At 30.7% G+C, this 19653-nt stretch overlaps 1 protein-coding gene across 2 annotated transcripts in view; it reads left to right on the forward strand.

The window, feature by feature from the left end:
- The window catches only part of LOC148275765 (uncharacterized), a 330688-nt gene that overhangs the window by 179662 nt on the left and 131373 nt on the right, over positions 1-19653 (forward strand). The window lies entirely within an intron of this gene.

Here is a 19653-nt window from a genome sequence, read left to right on the forward strand (position 1 = left end):
TTGAATTATGTCTTATAAAAGAACTTGTTTTTTTGTTGTTATTACGGGGGTTGATAGGTGGCGGCAGGTATCTCCATCCGACACGCCTGCAATTACGAAGCCGCTTTGGGTGGATTCCGAAACATCCCGAACGGATTACGCGTCGGATATCCGAATATGCCTTTCGGACGCAGAAACCGGTATTGGTTACGTCGTGTAATTATTTTTTACCAAAAAAATCTTTTCTGGCTCATCTTATATTAGATTATATTTATTTATTTGACGAAATATATCATTTTACTTTACATGTTAAATTACATATTTTCTTTGTACAAAATATTCCCGATCGGTAAAAGAGCGGGTATTAGGGGATATAATGTATTATGACACTTATAAAAGTCGATAAAATGACTTTACATATCACTCGTCACAATGGGTGTAAGAAGAGTTTTTTGGGGTGTTTTTTAAGTGCGTATATGCTAAGTATTTATCAACAATATTTTGAGTTTGTCCAAATTTTTGTAGACATGGACTGGATTCAACTCCCTGGGGAGCTGTTTATATTAACATATTACAACAGAGATGAAGAACACCTTAGAGAATTAATATGGAAGTCTAGGTTGGTTTAAGTGGCCACTTTACACACTGTTTAACAATAACCATTCTGGCCATATTTTAACATCTATTTTCCTTCAATTCTTTCATCTGTTGATGTTTGTGAAGTTAAAGAGCTGAAACCTTTATTTATGCGGGTGAGATTCATCTAATTGAATTATTTTACCTACATACTAGTTAAGTATTTCTTTTGAATCATTAGAAAGTTAACTGTAGAATTTTAATGCTGTATAAACATTTTTCTTTCTTCAAGTCCTAGGTTGTTTGAAAGTTAATCTATTTGACTATTGTATTTCCTGGATGAATATTGCAGTTTGAAATTAATTTAATAATCGTCTTTATTTAAAGCCATTATTGTTATTATATCGACCCATTTTCGGAAAAACTTTTCCGCAGAATTAAATGCTGCAATTTTTACTCCGTGTCAGAAAAAAATATGTATCCAATTAGCCGTTGCGTTTAACTTCCTTATTCACGAAAAGCTTTTCAAATTAACTAGGTATTTACAATCTGAGTTTAGTGAATGTGAGTAAATGTTTTTTGATGCTCAAAGAGGGGCAATGCATAAAAAAAGAGGAGAACCTCTTGAAGACTTGAGTTTGAAATGGCGCAAATAGCTCATAAACCCCCCATGACGCGTCAGAATTTGTGTGAGTTCAAATGATCCGTTTTCTTGAAATCAAAGGCACTTTAAACAAACAAGAAAAAACACTTTTGTTAGTTATCCAGCGTTTTCGTTCAAGCAACTTTCGTTCCAGAGTTGCAGAGTTCTGTTAGTAATGTATTTTAGCAAAATCAAGAAATGCTTCCAACATCAGATGCTCTCATTACAAGATAAGCTATCGAAGCTTTTTTATTCGCTCATTCAAAACCTATTGGAGAATCCGTGTAAACAGAATTCACTTTTGCGATTTAAATATACTGTATAGCGGACAATTAAATTTTTTTCATCAAAACTGACAATGTTAGCTAGTGGATTATGCAGCCAACGATATATTAAGATGTAGTCAAACCAGAGAAAATCAACACTGACTACCTGGTGTTGAGTCTTCTTCATTGTCGGCAATCAGCTCTGGTGGTCTGGAAAACTGCATGCACACAATAAAGTAAATTTTAAATCTGACAGAGTGATGTTTGTGTAATCTATATCTTTAAATTTTGTATTTTACACTGAAAAAGTCCTACGAAAAAAACGCATTTTTAACATACGATGTTTTAATTATTGGTACATGAAACAGGTGGTAGCGTCTACAAATCCTGGCTGGCACATGTATTGTTATTAAACTAGGTAGTTCTGTACAGTCAACTATTCCTGTCATAATTATGTGAAGCAGTAGTTGGTCCGCACACTCTCTTCAATATTATAGAGAAATTATTCCATGTTAGGTGGAGGCAGTGAGAGTTGATACATAAGAAATATCGGTTTTGTATTTTAGGTACTTTATAAATTTGTTTTTAATATTTTCTATTCTGGTTATATATATGGCATACTGGGGATTCCATATCTGAGAGGCGTATTTCAAATGGCTTCTGACAAACGTATAATATAATGAAATTCAGGCCTTTGGATTCATGCAATTCTTCTGGCTAAAATACATTGAAACAAATTATCGGCCCAACCACCTATCTTATTGTTTTTGTATTTATTTGTTAGCATTCAACTTCCTCAAAAGGCCCCGGAAACGAATCACACGTCCGAGGCCTACAAATTATGCAAAAACGAAACCAAACTCGCGGAATTTTTTATACTAAAAATGAACATGTCCAAAAACTTGTTTTTCTATGTACTTATATACCTACAATATTATATTATTATTGTTTGGTTCTATACAAAAGCAGTCAAGGACAATGTCTTGATATTTTGCAAAATATCCACAGTAATTCGATGTTATTTTTTTTCTGAATAGTCACCTATGTACCATTGTATAATCAGCGTGTTATTATTATGCAAAATGTATCGTATGTAAATGTTTTAAATTAATAAATGCGTGCGTGGTTCAGAACGTGTTTTGTATTGATTGGTTTCAATTTGATGGATCATTGTGGAAACATGTGAAAAATCGCAAATCAAAAATTATAATGAATTCTCTATCGATGAAGATATTTTTATTTACACATTAAATGTATACAAATTTGATTATTTGGGATAGTTGTTAAAAAAATTCAGATCTTACAAACCTTATTTCGCATAATTCCAATAGAAATATTATCACCTACGGATGGTTTTTTTTTTTCATATAAGAGGTAAAACAGAGTATCAAAAAAATAAAGGATAATAGAGAAGCGTTCATTTTCTTTCCCGTTGTCTGTGGTTTCGTATGGTCTATTCCTGGGTCAATGTCTTAATCTATGGTCGCTCTGTCCGTTTCCGCCAATTTGGTATCCCGGTCATCCATGGATTTTGTTTTTTCATAAAGCTCATAATGCACCAGGTAGGTGTTATCTGGACTCCAGAAATCAATAGAAACATAATAAGAGTTTTAATGGTAGGTAAAACTCCAATATTATGTGTTCTGAATTGATTTCTGGAGTCCATATTATGAGAGATCTGTCTGTTATCTCCTGGTGACCGGGTGACGCCTTTATTTGATATTAACCGGTTGAAACAGGCTTGCTAAAGAGGAACCTTTTGAGACTGATCATAGGACATAGCAATGAAATACATATTAATGGTAAAAATTGTAAACAAAAAAATTGCACAAAGGCATGCCCCGTTCGTGGGGATACAAGAAAATGTTAATGAATTTTCGCTCCTATAATAAATAGATAGTTATAATATTGTTGTATAACATAAGAAAGAGAAAATAAAATATTCTGTAAAAATTAACATGGTATTTTTTATAAAGTAATTAAAAAATGAAATCAAAAATATTTTTAAAAAACATAAAAAAATTAAATATATCATAGAAAAAAAGAGTCATATCTGTCGTTTGAATGAGGAACTTAAGCCCTGCGGGAAATTGGATACAAAAAATGTTTTCTTACGCGGGGTAAAAATTAGAGCATTAAATTGTACGGCAAAGTTTCATTAAATTGTAAAGAGTAGAGGAAGAAATATAATCAATTCGCAGTGAAAATAAAAATTGCTTGCTTGTATGAGTGAATCCGAAGAAAGATATTTAGTCTTCAAAACGATTCGGGTGGATGCTTTCAATGTTGACTTTTGTGAAGTAAATTCAATGTTACTCAGTGTGTAAAGTGGCCACTTAAACCAGGTCATAAGCCCTGTAAATGCCTAGACTTCCATATTACCTTCTCAAAAACATTTTCCCTCTCTCTTTGGCAATAAATTTCAATAATAATATGTTCGTTTATATCACATGTTAGGCAGACGATGCGACCATGGTGACAGAATCAGAAGATGCTTTACAAGGCACATTACATAAGTTTCATTAGCATCTCAGAAATTTAACATGAGCCAAATCTATCTCAGTTAGTAAGTTACTTGATTAGTTTTTTTCAATATTTCAAAATATAAATAGTGACACGAGTAATTAAGTTATTTTTTTTACTACCTACATATGAAATTTAACTTAGTTTTTAATTTAATATCTTTTTGGTAGGATAGATTTCATATTAATTATAACTATTCTGTCTCTGCAGAATATAATTTCGGCCTGTGAAATAAAGCCAGAATTCAGGACGATTTTTTTTCCTTGATGTCTACTCTCAGGCAAAAATCTTCATACATTTCTTCAACTTTTTAAAACATATTTTATTTGACTGTAATAAAAAAATAAATAAAAACATAAAGCGCCATTTAAAATTACGGACATAAAATATCCTACATTACATTTATAATCAATAAAACTCAGAATCGGGTTATTTGCGATTGGCTGTTTTTGTCCCAAGGACGTTGATTTTTAATGCTGAAAAATATTGTATATTTTAGCAGAATCATAAAATTTATGGAGCACTATGGAGTTTAATTTAACCATGCTCGAAAGATGATCGTAAACTGATGGCGAAATGTGAAATTTTGCAAAAAAATATTCTTTAATGACGGAATTTAGGTCGATTGAAAAATACGGATTTTAGTTTGTTCAGAAAAATAAAATATTATAATGAAACATATATTTATAAAAAAAAAATATTTTTTTTATAAGTGCCCTGTTAAGTATTTTGCAAAACGAAAAACTAAATTACAATATTTGAGTTTGTCCAAATGTTAGTCGACAATAGACTGGATTTCACCCCCTCACGGGTCATTAAGATTAACAAATTACAACAGGGATAGAGAACACCTTAAATAAGGGAATATGGAAGTCTAGGCATTAACAGGGCTTATGACCTGTCATTGGCTGGTTTAAGCCAACATTTTTTTGTTTACAAACATTTGGACAAACTCAAATATTGTAATGAAAGCATCTGGTCCAAGAAGAAGTTTAAAAATTGAAAAATTGTTTTCAGGCGTTGCCTAGTATGTGAAAAAATTCATTCAGATAAATCTCTTCACAACAATAAAGGTTTCAGCTCTTTAACTTTACTAAAATCAGCAAATGGAAGATTGAAGAAATATGGATGTTCAAACGTAGGCAAAATGGTAAATGTTACACAGTGTGTAAAGTGGCCACTTAAACCAGCCAATGACAGGTCATATGCCCTGTAAATGCCTAGACTTCCATATTCCCTGATTTAAGGTATTCTCCATCCCTGTTGTAATTTGTTTATTGATAAATTTAATGTTTTTACGAAATCTATTTATTTATCCAACTGCTATTGCCTTTGACAAAATTATATTGAAAAAAACCATAAAACAATAAAAAAAACACTGCTAAAAACAAAATGAAAAAAAAAATATTTTCTTTGATCCCTCTTTCTCTCTCCTTTCAAACTCATTATCTGGGCCCCGATTACAATGGGAAGTTAACAGAGTTATCTTCAACTTTCATATTTATTTATTATTATACGTCACAAGTGCCTTTTACACTATGAAATATGATGAGTTAGTTAGGTATACAAAAATTAAAAACTTAAAACAATATTAAACATGGGTATAAAAATAATAATAACAATAATAATAACAATAATAATAACAAGAAATATATATTAACATTAATGTATGTCAGCTTACAAAAGATATAAAAAATATAAACTGAATAAACACCAGATCATTAGCATAAGTAGCTTTTGCGAATAATTCGTTAATCGTTACTACAGAACATCATGAAATATTTATAAAGAGATAATTTGAATTCACAGAGACTTGAGTTAAAAATGTCGCTATGAGAGGTACATTCGTTTCCTAGTCTGTGTATACGCGGTATTGGTGAGTGATAAAGATAGTTGGTTTGAAAAGGGTGACAATAATATAGACTATTTTGTTGTTCTACGTATTGGTATATTAATATTTATTAAATCCAGGAGTTCGCAACAATCGAATTTAGAATTAATGATTTTTATTTTAAAAAATAGGTCAGTTATTTTCCTGCGATCCTCATATTTAAAAAGTTTAACAAGGACATGTAGTTGATTTGTTCTCTAGGAATATGCAGTTTGAAATTAATGAATCTGTAAACTTTCGTCGGACTCTTTTAACATTATTTATATGACTTTTGTAAAAAGGGAGCATATAGTAGAGTTGTACTCTAATTAGCTTCTAACCAAGGATAGGACAAGAAAAACCGATATGTTTATACGAAAATGAGTATATTTGTATTAACATTCTAACTATCTTCATTGGTAACCTATAACTGAACATATTAACACTTTGAGTACCGGCCAAATACACATAAAATTTACCCTGTGCCCGGCCCATTTTTGTGAAATTTCATGCTTTGTGAAGGGTTTCTTAAATGAGTCATTATTATGAAAATACTAGGTTAAATCCATTCCTACTTCTCATATTTATTTGAAAAAATTTAATGAGTCGTTTTTGTAAGATAGTTTTGCCAACATTGGCCTTTATAGAGAGCCACATTGCAATGCTCGCACATATACCTACAGCGTCTCAATCCTTTTTTGGTGCTTTGTATTCCGGAGCCGTCTAAACACGTGATTATATAACCACGCATTGTGTCCCGGTCCCGTGTTTTCACGTAGTTAACCAGCAGCAAAAAACTAATAATAAAAGTCACTAGATGTCAATAAAATGCACTTTTTTGAACAGCTGGTAAATCACGTGAAAACACGGGACCGGGACGCAACGCGTGGTTATATAATCACGTGTTTACACGGCTCTGAGTGTTAAGAAGAAAAACATGTATGCACATTTTACTTTGTAGATAAAATAGAAGATAAATGTTAACTTCCCATTGTAATCGGGGCCCAGATCCCACATTCCTCATCATTTAATATGTATGACATATTGAACTTTTTTTTATTGTCAATTTTAATATATGCAAGCCTTATCTCCCAATTAAAACAACAGCTGTTATTTTTATTAATTAGGTTTTTTTTATTTTATCATATGTTTGTATCTTTTGATGTATATTTATGTTTTTTTAGTACAAAATTTTGACCAATATCTTTTTTTGACCAGTCTATTTTTTGGTTAGCTGGAAAATATTGCTTTTAGCAATAAGTCTGTCAAAATACTTATTCTTTGTACTTGAAGTTTCAAATAAATAAATAAATGAAAATGTAAAAAATAACAGTATTTTAAAATAGAAGCAAATATAGATACGAGTATTATCATTCTAATTGGCTCGTTTAAACTAAGCTAATTTTTTTAAATTTTATTTTTATATATCGTATTATCAGCGCTATGATTTTTTTAAAGTTTTGTATTTCTGAAATAACTCCGCGTGTGACGTCAGAGGTTGTTCTATTTATTTATTTTCAGTTCACGAACAGTAAAAGATATCACAATACAAATACAATTTATAAAATAAAAAATAATAACACTAAACATCTTTCACCAATTATATGTGAACACTAATAGTGACAAAATAATAATTAAAAATTGTTTATAGACATAAATTAAGTTTTCATTATATGTTATTAAAGCAGTTTATTAGAATTTATATAAGATTAATTTTAATTAAATTAAATTTAAGATAAATGTAATTCATACAATCAAATAAAATTTTACTAGATTATTAATAAAGTCTCGTCGTAGTAATAAGTTTTAGAAGAAGAAGTAGTAAAATAAATTATAGTAATAATAGTCACAATTAAATAAAATACAATACGTACTTTTATTTCTATGACAATCTACCGATTGGTTCGTTTACGGTGACCAAACCGGATAACATGCAATGCTCTCATATCATTGGATCGAACATATGAACCAGTGACGTCATTCAAAGTAGTGCGTTTTTATTAAAATATTTTTTATTATTTTTTTCGTAGATTTTTAAGAAATTTCACCTTAAAATGTAATGCTCTATTTTTTAACGCGCGCAAGAAATCATTTTTTGTATCCGATTTCCCGTAGGGCTGAAGTTCCTCATTAAAATCGAAATAATTTATGATTATTGAAATCCTCGCCTGGTGAAAACAAGCCTCGTGCTATTATTTCTTTCGCTAAAAATAAATTCACGTTTCTAGATTTGTAATTGGCATTTTTTGGAGCATGTCGAATTTTTCTAATAACCGCCTCGCAACTGTTAAATACCCACACATACACACACGTACACACACACAAACACGCGTGTCTTCATTGTTCACACAACGCCTTAACAGTATTGATTTATTGATAGTTAACTCAAAAGGCTGTTCTAAAAACTACCCCTGTAAATGGTGATGTAACAACGTGTTACATTAAGTAAAAAAAAGAGATATATTATTTTGAAATACAGGCATTGAAAAAAGAAAATTTAACGTAGGTATGTTCACGTAAATGTATTTAGTATCCCGACGAAACTGGTAAACATTGAAAAGTCGGTAAAGCTACAGCGGTGCCCGTATCTTAACGGCCGTAGTGAACGGCGATGCGGTAGACAGCACTCGTAACGGTGACTAGAGAGTGGTTTCCTAGGAAAACGGTATTATCAACACTATTAAATACCGTTTTCCTAGGAAATCACTTTCTAGTCACCGTTACGACGGCGGTTCACCGCATCACCGTTCACTACGGCCGTTAAGATACGGGCACCGCTGTCCTAGGAAACCCTAGCTTAAGTAGTTATATAATTTTTTTAATGTTAAAATAAGTTATATATGATTTTTACAAATAGAACAAAAGTTTAAAAATTGGTCAATAATATTTTCTCCTCATTATTTTACAGCAATTTTGTCAAAAGTGTATAAAAAAAATTATAATAAACTAGCGGACCCTACAGACGTTGTATTGCTCGAGCGTAGGCTTGCCTACTATTACCTTGTAAAAATACTTTTCATTGATAAGTAGGTACCCAGGGACTTGTTTATGGTTAACTTCAAAAACATAAAATAATTGATTTTCAAATATGGAATTCTTTATGCAAATGTAAAACTGGGCTCTTCTCACCAACAGGGGTGCACTTTATTAACACGTTAGTCGCCGGCTGAATACGCATAGAATTTACCCTGTGCCCGGCCCATTTTTGTGAAGGGTTTCTTAAAAGTGTCATAATTTTGAAAATACTAGATTAAATCGATTGAAATTTCTCATATTTATTCGAAACCATTTAATAAATCATTTTTGTGTGATAGTTTTGCCAACATTGGCATTTATAGAGAGCCAGATTGCAATGTTCGCACATATACAGGGTCTCACTCTTTTTTTGTGCTTTGTGTCCCGGAGCCGTGTAAACACGTGATTGTAATAACGTATTTTTTTAAATTTTTATTACATCTTTTACTTTATTTTTTAATATGCTGTTTTTTTTTTCTTTCTTTAAATATGCTTTTTGCTATACAACATACATTCATTTTTTTATTATGACTTAAAATATGTTTCTTACTATGTATTCTGTTTTTATGTTTTCACTGCATTTATTACTTTGTTTTAATAATTTATTTTTTTTGCTACGTTTTTTTTACTACATTTTTTACTATGTTTTTACTACAATTTTACTATGTTTTTACTACAATTTTACTATGTTTTTACTACAATTTTACTATGTTTTTACTACATTTTTTACCATGTTTTTACTCCATTTTTTACTTTGTTTTTCACTTTGTCCTGTATCTTTATAACTGTTTCTATATATTGATTACTGTTTTTTATATTTTTTTGACTGTCTTAGAACGGGGTAAATAACCCTAGCTAGGCAGTCAAAGCAACTTTGCATAAATTATAATTTTGTGTATGTAATATAATGATAATAAATAAAAATAAATAAATAAATAATAACCTTGCGTTGTGTCCCGGTCCCGTGTTTTTACGTAGTTCAGCTGCGGAAAAGTACTAATAAAAGTCACTAGATGTCAATATAATGCACCTTTTTAGACAGCAGGTAAACCACGTGAAAACACTGGACCAGGACACAACGCGTGGTTATATAATCACGTGTTTACACAACTCCGGGATACAAAGTGTTAATGAATGGGATTTTCAAAAATGTATTTAATGTCAGTTAATATTATTTAAGTTTTACCAAAAATCCAGTAAAAGTAAATAAATGGGAAAAAATTATAAGAAATGTTAGGGACGAATTTGATTGGTATCCATAAAAAACGAATGTTGTTTGCAAACATTCAAAAACAAACTTTTTTGAAACACCAAAAAACAACATCCTTCAATTTTTTTTGTGAATGCATCCTCGTCGAATGCAACCCTGGCTTTACTTTTTTTTTTACAGATTCGATTGAAAATTTTAATATCTACGAACGCGCGCAACGCAAAGATCTTCATTTCGCCGAAAACCGCACGTAATCAGCTAAGCCGTTTAGTGACATCACACGTACAGAAAAATTATAAATACGAAGATAAAGAAAATAAATAAATTTGCATTTTCACCGTATACTGCGCAAATATCGCAAGAAAATTTTGAAGTAACACGAACAGAATGTTAAGTCGAAAGTGCTTACATTTGTCGACTTGACATTCAATTTTGAAGGCTTGTAATCAAATAAAATTTTACATCTAACGTAAAAGCCAACAAAATATCTTGTAGAGCAGAAATTTTCTATGGAAAACGTGTCCTTAACCATTTTGTGTTACTTTTAGTGCCCATTTTAAAGTTTGGAAAAATATTATTTACGAACATTAATGAAATGTTTGAATCATATAATTAAGAATAGTCCAGAAACCGCATACGCACAGCGAACTAAAGGCGACTCAACTACTCAAAAATGAGTAGGTTTACGTTTTGACCCATTAGTTTCTTTGTAGACGTTGCTCAGTACGCAACTCCTGTTTTGAATTCAACTATGCCGTGTTGTGTCCTTTTAATGTGTAGAAATACCGCTAGGATCTTAAAGAAACAGGATTCAATTACATTTCATGTGTAATTAGCAAACAAATGTGTGTATAACAAGTGCAGTACATAAAAATTGAATTATTTTTCCCTCTGTCAGATTTTCGAATAAACAAAATGGAAATTTCGTTAGTGTTTCCAGGGTAGTAATTTTTTTTACCCTACTTTGCTCATCTAATGTGAGAAATAATGAAAATTGGATTTTGGATTAAACAACTCTGTGGTGGATATTTGACCGACATTATCTTCAAAACATCAAATATTTTTAACAAGATACAAAAATATCCGTTTTATGTAAAATACAATTTGTTTTATGTTTAAAGTTCATTAATTCAATTACTCTTATTAAATGACCCTTTACTTATCAACTCTGTTGTATCAATCAATTTTTCCGCGTGCACAATAAGATTTTTTAGATTGCCTTTTTTTCACCTAAAATTTGTGTTATGATTTTTTTCCCATCAAGCAACATTACGCTACGACCTCACGAATGCGCGTGGCGAAAGTAGAGCATAGTGGGGGAATTATTTGACACAGTCCGATGTATTCAAATATGATTCTACGCTCCTTCTGGAATATTCTTAATTCTATGGCTTAAACACAACGCTTTTCATACTGAAAATATTGTTTTTTCTGAGAGCATTTACTCCATGTCGTAAATAAACGTATTAGAAAATGGGAAACAACTCGAGGAAGAGCGGGGATCGAACCTCGGATTCTCTCAATGACTCACTACATATTTTTTATGACTTAGCTTAGTTCTCCTTGTTATTTATTAGAATAAATACTTTGATCAATTTAATAAAGGTCACCTTTGGTATACTTTCGACCTCGAAATAAACATATGTACTCTAATTTGCTCGTAGGCATCGCCGTATGCTGTATAATTATTACCTATATATTATTACAAGAGAGATGGAGAACAGATTGGACAAAAAAATACCGAAGTCTAGGAATTTACGGATTAACGGAATTTCCACATTTCTTCAATTCGTCCACCTGCGAATTTTTGTAAAATTAAAAAGCTTAATCCACTGACTGTATTATTTCACCGATAAGCTATTCTTGTTCTTATTCTCAGTGCTATGCAAGCTCCTGACGTCACTGCGACCTGTGTAGATCTATTGCGATGGGTCCCCGTGAATAGTTCTCGCGCTCCAAGCCCAGGTCTATAAAGAGCCTGTAGCTCAATCACAAAAAAACTATCGACGTGCTAATAAGCGACGTGATAACAATTTCTCACCATGGTTGTTGATCGTATTCGCGATCACGATGGAACACCCGTGAACACCTTATATTAAATGTAAAAATATTTGCGTTTCGCGACGTATAATCCTGCTGCGCAATCACATATTTGAATTTCACTGGTATAAAAATAGAAAATACTCCAAAACTTTTTATTTAAATAATTTATTTATCATTTATCATGCTATTCATTCCATTTAGCCAGCGGTTGACAAGCTAAAGGTAAAAAAAAGCAGTCGCTATGGTAATCGTAATTTAATTTTTACTTTTTTGTATTAGATACTCCTTACTATTTTTCAAATGCAATATATTGTATAATTTTTTATAGTAAACGCCGATTTTTCGCCAGTGAACTGTATTTAAACCTGTATCAAACCTACACAAGCGTTGACTTATGACTGCGATCGCTTAAGCATATTCATTATTGTTCATTGTGATCGCTCAAATGCTTAGCATGTTTTTAAGCACGTTGATAGTTATTTGTGATTGAGCTACTGGTTTAACCAGTGGTCTCCGGAAGATGAGGCTCCTTTAATGATGTAAGGCACCACATTTACATAGAATGTGTATAGGTTCCTCATCTGCACTGCAGAACCTCCATCTAGATGTTTCGAAAAGGTTCATTCTAGCAAAATGTTTGTTCAATCTGCAGTGCCCTGGGCGGGCTCTAGTGATAACCCTTACTTGATTGCGGCACGAACATACCATGGGCGAATTGTCTATATTTGCGATTATGCGCAGTTCGCCATAATAGTTACCGATAAAAATATTTTTTAGTAACATTATTTATGGTAGGATAAAAAAAAATCTTGTTTAATTATCCTAAAAAATAAATATAAATATTGATAAAGCGCACCACGCGCCTGCCCGGTCCCATTGAATAATAGCCGATCACGAACTTATTTCTGCACACAAACATGTACGAAAACTACCAATGAAACTTCTTGGTTTAGTTTTTAAAAAAAATATTTTGACCAACGAGCCGTTTCGCCTAAGTAGGCATCTTCAAGACTGGTGAATCGAATACAACGTTTACAGCTTTCATATTATTCTTAACATATTTTGGAGATAAGAAGATCAAATAAGTATTTTAACAGAGAACAGAAATCATAAATATTTACAAAATGTTTTCTAAACAGTTCATTTTTGGGAGTTTTTGGCCCGAAATAAGGAATAAGCATTTATTATTTAAAACGTTTAAAATATGTAAACTTCCCTGTCAAAAAATCAAAGTATTGTGCCTTTGTCAGAATGTGTATTTTCCACTCTGTTGTATTTCGCCATGTGTTTTTTTTCCACCTTTTAAATAATAAATGTTTAATCCCTATTTCGGTTCAAAAACTCCCAAAAATAAACTGTTTAGCAAACTAGTTGTAAATACTGTCCTCTGTTAAAATACTTATTTGATCTTCTTATCTCCAAAATTTGTTAAGAATAGAATAAAAGCTGTAAACGTTGTAAACAATTCATCAGTTTTGAAGATGCCTACTTAAGCGAAAGCGCTCGTTGGTCAAAATAATAATAAAGTAAAACTAAACCACGAAGTTTCATTGATAATTTTATTTATAATTTTATCATAATCATTAACTATGTAGTTTTATCAAGAAATATCAACAAAAAACATCAATATTGCAAAAATATACGTTTTATCTTAACTCGGTTCGGTGTTTTTGTACCAAAACAAGCTTGCAAATTACAAATAATATTTGGGAAATAGTATTTCGAATATAATTACTATTTTTTTTTGACATATGACATGATACATATAGCGTTTGACGTGTCTTTTTTTAAAATTATTTATTTGCAAATGGAATCGGCCAATTTTCAATCATAATGGAATATATCTACTGAATGTCTTTGTGGTATTTTTCAATAAACTTTTGTACCAGTGTTTTATTAAAATATTTTACAGTGCTGCTAGAAATTTACTAACATTAATAAAAATCTTTAACCACAAATATAATGCTTTGAACATAAATAATAATTATACATATTTATTTTAATCTTCAAGTACACAGAATAGGTACTTTGGCAGACTTATGGCCAAAAGCAATATCTTCCAGCCAACCATAAAATAGACTGGCCGAAAGAAGAATTGGTCAAAAATGTGTTCTGAAAAACAAAATACACTTCAAAAGATACAAAAACATATAATATAGTTGCACGTTGCATTTGTACAGAATTAATTATTTGGGATAGTTGCTGAATGTACATCTTGAGTGGTTTTTGCTGTGTATATGTGCAGCATGTAATGTATATGCGTGTGTATGTTTTATATGTGCGTACATGTGTGTGTGCGTGGATGGCTGGGGGTGTGCATTCGGTATTTTTATTTATTACTAATGATAACCTTCATGGAAAACGCAAATGTTAACAATTATTATTTTCTTACATGAGTTTCTTATTTATTCATTTAATTTGTCACATTTAGTGTTAAAATCTTTTGCATAATTTATATAAAAAATTTAATTGGTCTTTTAACATAATAACATAATAACATAATAACATAATAACATAATGACATAATAACATAATAACATAATAACATAATAACATAATAACATAAAAAACATAATAACATAATAACATAATAACATAATAACATAATAACATAAAAACATAATAACATAACAACATAATAACATAATAACATAATAACATAATAACATAATAACATAATAATAATAAGAAAAGTAATTATTCTAGTAAACCTAATTATCATTAACATAATAATCAATAAAAAACTAAAATAATCATTAAAAACATAAGCAATTTATATAGACCAATAGACCAAATTTCATAAATAGTACACATATTTCACCTATTTGGCTTGATCCACTCATCGATCCGTGCGCAACCCACCTCCACTATCCATTTCTTAGTAGCAATTTTATATTTTGAGTACTTACTAATTGTCCTTATGGATTATGGAAGTAGATTGTACACTTTAACCGAGTAGTGGGGCAATCCTCTTTGACCGAAGGTTGTATTAATTATTACCTAAAATACTAAACATGTTACCAAACAATATTAAAAACAATATTTTGAGTTTGTCCAAATTTTTGTAGACAAGGTATGGATTCAACTCCCTGGGGAGCTGTTTATATTAACATATTACAACAGAGATGAAGAACATTTAAGAAAAGGTAATATAGAAGTCTGAAAACTTCTATATTGCCTTTTCTTAAATGTTCTTCATCTCTGTTGTAATATGTTAATATAAACAGCTCCCCAGGGAGTTGAATCCAGTCCTTGTCTACAAAAATTTGGACAAACTCAAAATATTGTTGATAAATTACCTGTTCCATGAAGAAGTATAGAAATTGAAAAAATAACATTTTCAGGCGTTGCCTAGTATGAAGGTGAAATAATTCAATTAGATGAATCTCACCCGCATAAATAAAGGTTTCAGCTCTTTTACTTCACAAACATCAACAGATGAAAGAATTGAAGGAATAAACATGTTCAAATATAGGCAGAATGGTGAATGTTACACAGTGTGTAAAGTGACCACTTAAACCAGCCATTGACAGGTCATAAGCCCTGTAGATGCCTAGACTTCTAAATAACCTTTTCTTAAATGTTCTTCATCTCTGTTGTAATATGTCAATATTAAAAATACTGAGTTAAATACAGGAGTGAGACGTTAGCTCAAATTACAGTTAATAGGAAAAAGCTTTTTGTATTAGTGATAGTTTTTAATTTTTGATAATGTTATATGTTTTTCAAGTAAAATTATTATTAATGTAGGTTAAGTGTGAATAATCAATGCAATTGATAAGAACCTGCTGATGAGTTGTATGTATGCAACTCAGCAGGACTTTAATTAAAGACTGTTTTGTAAATATTTTTGAAAATAAATAAAAAAAATATTTTTTGCAGCATCAGGGTGGAGTATCTAGTAACTCTTGTATTTGTAACGGAAGGTAGAGAATAATGTTTATGTGCGTATAGTAACAGAGCATTTATATAAAGTTGTTCTATGGATTGTTATTGATTTTGCATAATAATTTTTGTAATATGTTATTTTAGTTTATTATTCAGCCAACTCAATACTAACTTTGGTCCCATGAAGTCGAGACTAAACTCAAAAATGTAAAATTAAGTACTGTTAATAAATCAAAAATAAACTTTAACTAGAGCTTCTAGGTTCGATTTCTAGCAAATTGGGCATTAGATATTTGTTTTCAATGTAAGTTTGACTATTTGAAGCGTAAGACTGATCACTAGCGTTAATATGAGCTGCATTTGTGTCAATTCCGTACCAATAGGTAATGATGATAATTATGAAGAAATCTCACTTTAATTTCCCGCATTTAAAAGCTTCCGCTAGAAATCGATCACGAAACATTTAAAGTGATAATTCAATGTGCTAACCACTACACTACGGAGACGGACACGTTAATACATATAATATTATTTGTATTAAAATACACATTTTCCTTTGTTTTATTCATTTTTTTCATTCGGTCTTTAGAAATCTGGCATTTATCATGCGACCACAAAGAAAACGTGTTCAAGTAATTTTTTACACGTAAGTTATATTTTTTGTAGTTTGTCGCCTTTGCCACCATGGTTCGATTTCTGGCATGGTTTCTACCTATAGCATGAAATGCTCTCCCAGCAGAGGTGCGAGGCTGTGAGAGTGAAGTGATGTTTCGGAAAAAAAAACTTATTTTTAAAAGCAATATCTTCCAGTCAACCAAAGAACAGACTGTTCAAAGAAAGAGTTGGTCAAAAATGTGTACTTAAATCGAAAATATTTATCAAAAAGATACATACATAAAAAAACCTAATTAATGAAAAATAACAGCTGTTTTATTATTGGGAGATAAGGCTTGCACATATTAACATTAAAAAAGTACATTGTGTTGTACATATTAAAGGATGAGGGGAATCAAATAACGAGTGAAGAAGAGACAAAGACAAACCAAGGAAAAAAGGGACATACATATTTTTTTTTGTAAATCAGTTAAATACAGGGAGTTTAGGATTCTGAGGAGATAAAGTAATGTTGCAGGCATTTTTTGAAGGTGACTAGAGAAGGGGCATCTTTTATATGAAGAGGTAGCTCATTCCAAAGTCTAGAAACCTTAAAAGAAAAAAGAATAGCTGAAAATGATGTGCTATGTTGAGGAATGGAAAGTGTTCTCTCTGAGAAGAGCGAAGCGAAAGATCATAAAAGACGTCTATCTTTTAATTGAGAACATTTTTATTTAATTTAAATCATTAATGCCCTGTCAAGTTTATAAATGCAAAACAATAAGTCAATACATTTTTACGAAATTTTAAAATTGTAATCAAAACCAGTTTTTTTCCCTTTCAAGACTTCTGCTACCACAAATTTGACTAACAAACATTAATTTCTTTTTTTAAGAATTTTCGGAGTAATTTTTAAAATGTTGTACACATACCTGTAAATTTACTATTCCATTTGTTTCAGGTGAGTGAACAAGGCGTAGCAAAACAAGGAGCAAAACAGTAAGAAAATAGTACAATCTGCTTTATCCACGTTTTTTAATTTGCATCTTATATTTTGTATCGAATCTCAATGGTTTACGGCTGTCAATAGTTTTTCTTTTAAAAAATCATGGTTATTTTGTTGAAAAAAATAAAAATTTTTATATTTTAAAAGGTTTCAGCTCTTTAACTTCACAAACATCAACAGATGAAAGAATTGAAGGAATATAGATGTTTAAATATAGGCAGAATGGTGAATGTTACACAGTGTGTAAAGTGGCCACTTAAACCAGCCATTGACAGGTCATAAGCCCTGTAGATGCCCGGACTTCTATATTACCTTCTCTTAAATGTTCTTCATCTCTATTGTAATATGTTAATATAAACAGCTCCCCAGGGAGTTGAATCTAGTCCTTGTCTACAAAAATTTGGACAAACACAAATTTTGTTAATTTCATCGAGTTGTGGAAGTGGGGTTTGAACTTCAGACCTTTGGCCCGTGAGTCCACGATACTACCACGAGACCACAACTCGGTTCCACAATTCTATTTTTAGATTTGTGTGTTCATTTAAATAATTATGATTTTTGATTTGGCTCGGTTTTTCTTGCTGCCGCTGCATTGTGGGCGACGGTAAAAACTAACCATTAGCGCTGTACAGTTTGGTACCAGACGAAATTATTATTTTACGAACAAAAACGAAGAATTCCGAACTCGACGTGGCCTAGAAATATCATTGGGACATTAACCCTAAACATATCTTGTAAAAACAGATATTTTAACCAAATTTCATTTTTGACTATTTTTATGTACGTATTGTATTTAGAAAACATGCTACACAAAATTTCATGCAACATTCACTCATTTAGGGACAGGCATATAACAATATTAATTTATAGACGTATTTACAATTTGAATAAAATGATAATATTAAAATGATCCAGGGTCTACAGTATTCTATAGTTAAGCGAATTGTACCTGCAGAGATTAACGAAAAAAGAAGTAATAATGATCTCCTGTACAAAACAATCAAAACTCTGCCTGTTCGAGGACTACTGTGGCTTTGCATCATTTTGGAACAATTCAATAGTAATACATTCAAGTTTCCTCTCAAACATAACCACAATACACGCTTCACGTCTAATGATGGCTTGGTAGTACCAAAAGTATGTAATAAATATGGAAATAGAACTCTCAAATATTTAGTACCTAGAATTTTTAATTTATTACCAAAAGAACTTAAATTTAACTTACATTGTAACAAAAGCAAAATAAGAGAGTGGCTATTTGATCAAGAGTTTATATATGAATAGTAGCTTAGGTGTAAATTTTTAAATTTTTCATATAATTTCTTGTATTTTTTTGTATAAACATGTTTATTCTGATCTTTCCGGCTGTTATTTTTTATATGTTATTCATTGTTTTTATAAATGTAAATAATATTATTAAGTCAGTATAAATATAATCTTCACCAACAAGCTACAAAAAGTGGCTTGGTGGGATTTTAGTTTTAGTAAAAATATAACAAGTGAATTTTTTTTTAAATTGTAAAAATGTATAATTATGCTATTAAATAAAAATATGTAAATCAATGATCATATTTTTTACGAAAGAAGAATGAAAATAATAAAATATTTTAATAAATTATTTAATAAAAATAAAATATTTAAATTAAGAACGACTAAATCAAAAAAAAAATTGAAATAAATTCTAATTCGAAAAGTTAATAAAAATTACGTATTTATTACGTATTTATTTATTATACATAATTTTGGATTAGCTAAATCAATATATTTAAATTTATTTCAACAGAGAGGGAAAACATTTTTGAGAAGGGATATGGAAGTCTAGGCATCTACAGGGCTTATGACCTGTCAATTTTTTTAAAAGAGAATATCTCATATTTGAGAAGCAAAAATGACTTGTTAGCTTAGTAAATATCGCCGTCTATCTTTCAATATTATTCGTGATAATGGTCCTGTTAGTTGGTCTCTACGATCGTATGATTTGACCCCATTGCATTATTGCCCAAGGGGCTACGTTAAGCTTATGGATTATGTAAACACACC

Source organism: Micrasema longulum, unplaced genomic scaffold (assembly GCF_059751315.1).
Source record: "Micrasema longulum isolate JH-2025_06_02 unplaced genomic scaffold, ASM5975131v1 h1tg001345l, whole genome shotgun sequence".
In the NCBI taxonomy this organism is placed as follows: domain Eukaryota; kingdom Metazoa; phylum Arthropoda; class Insecta; order Trichoptera; family Brachycentridae; genus Micrasema; species Micrasema longulum.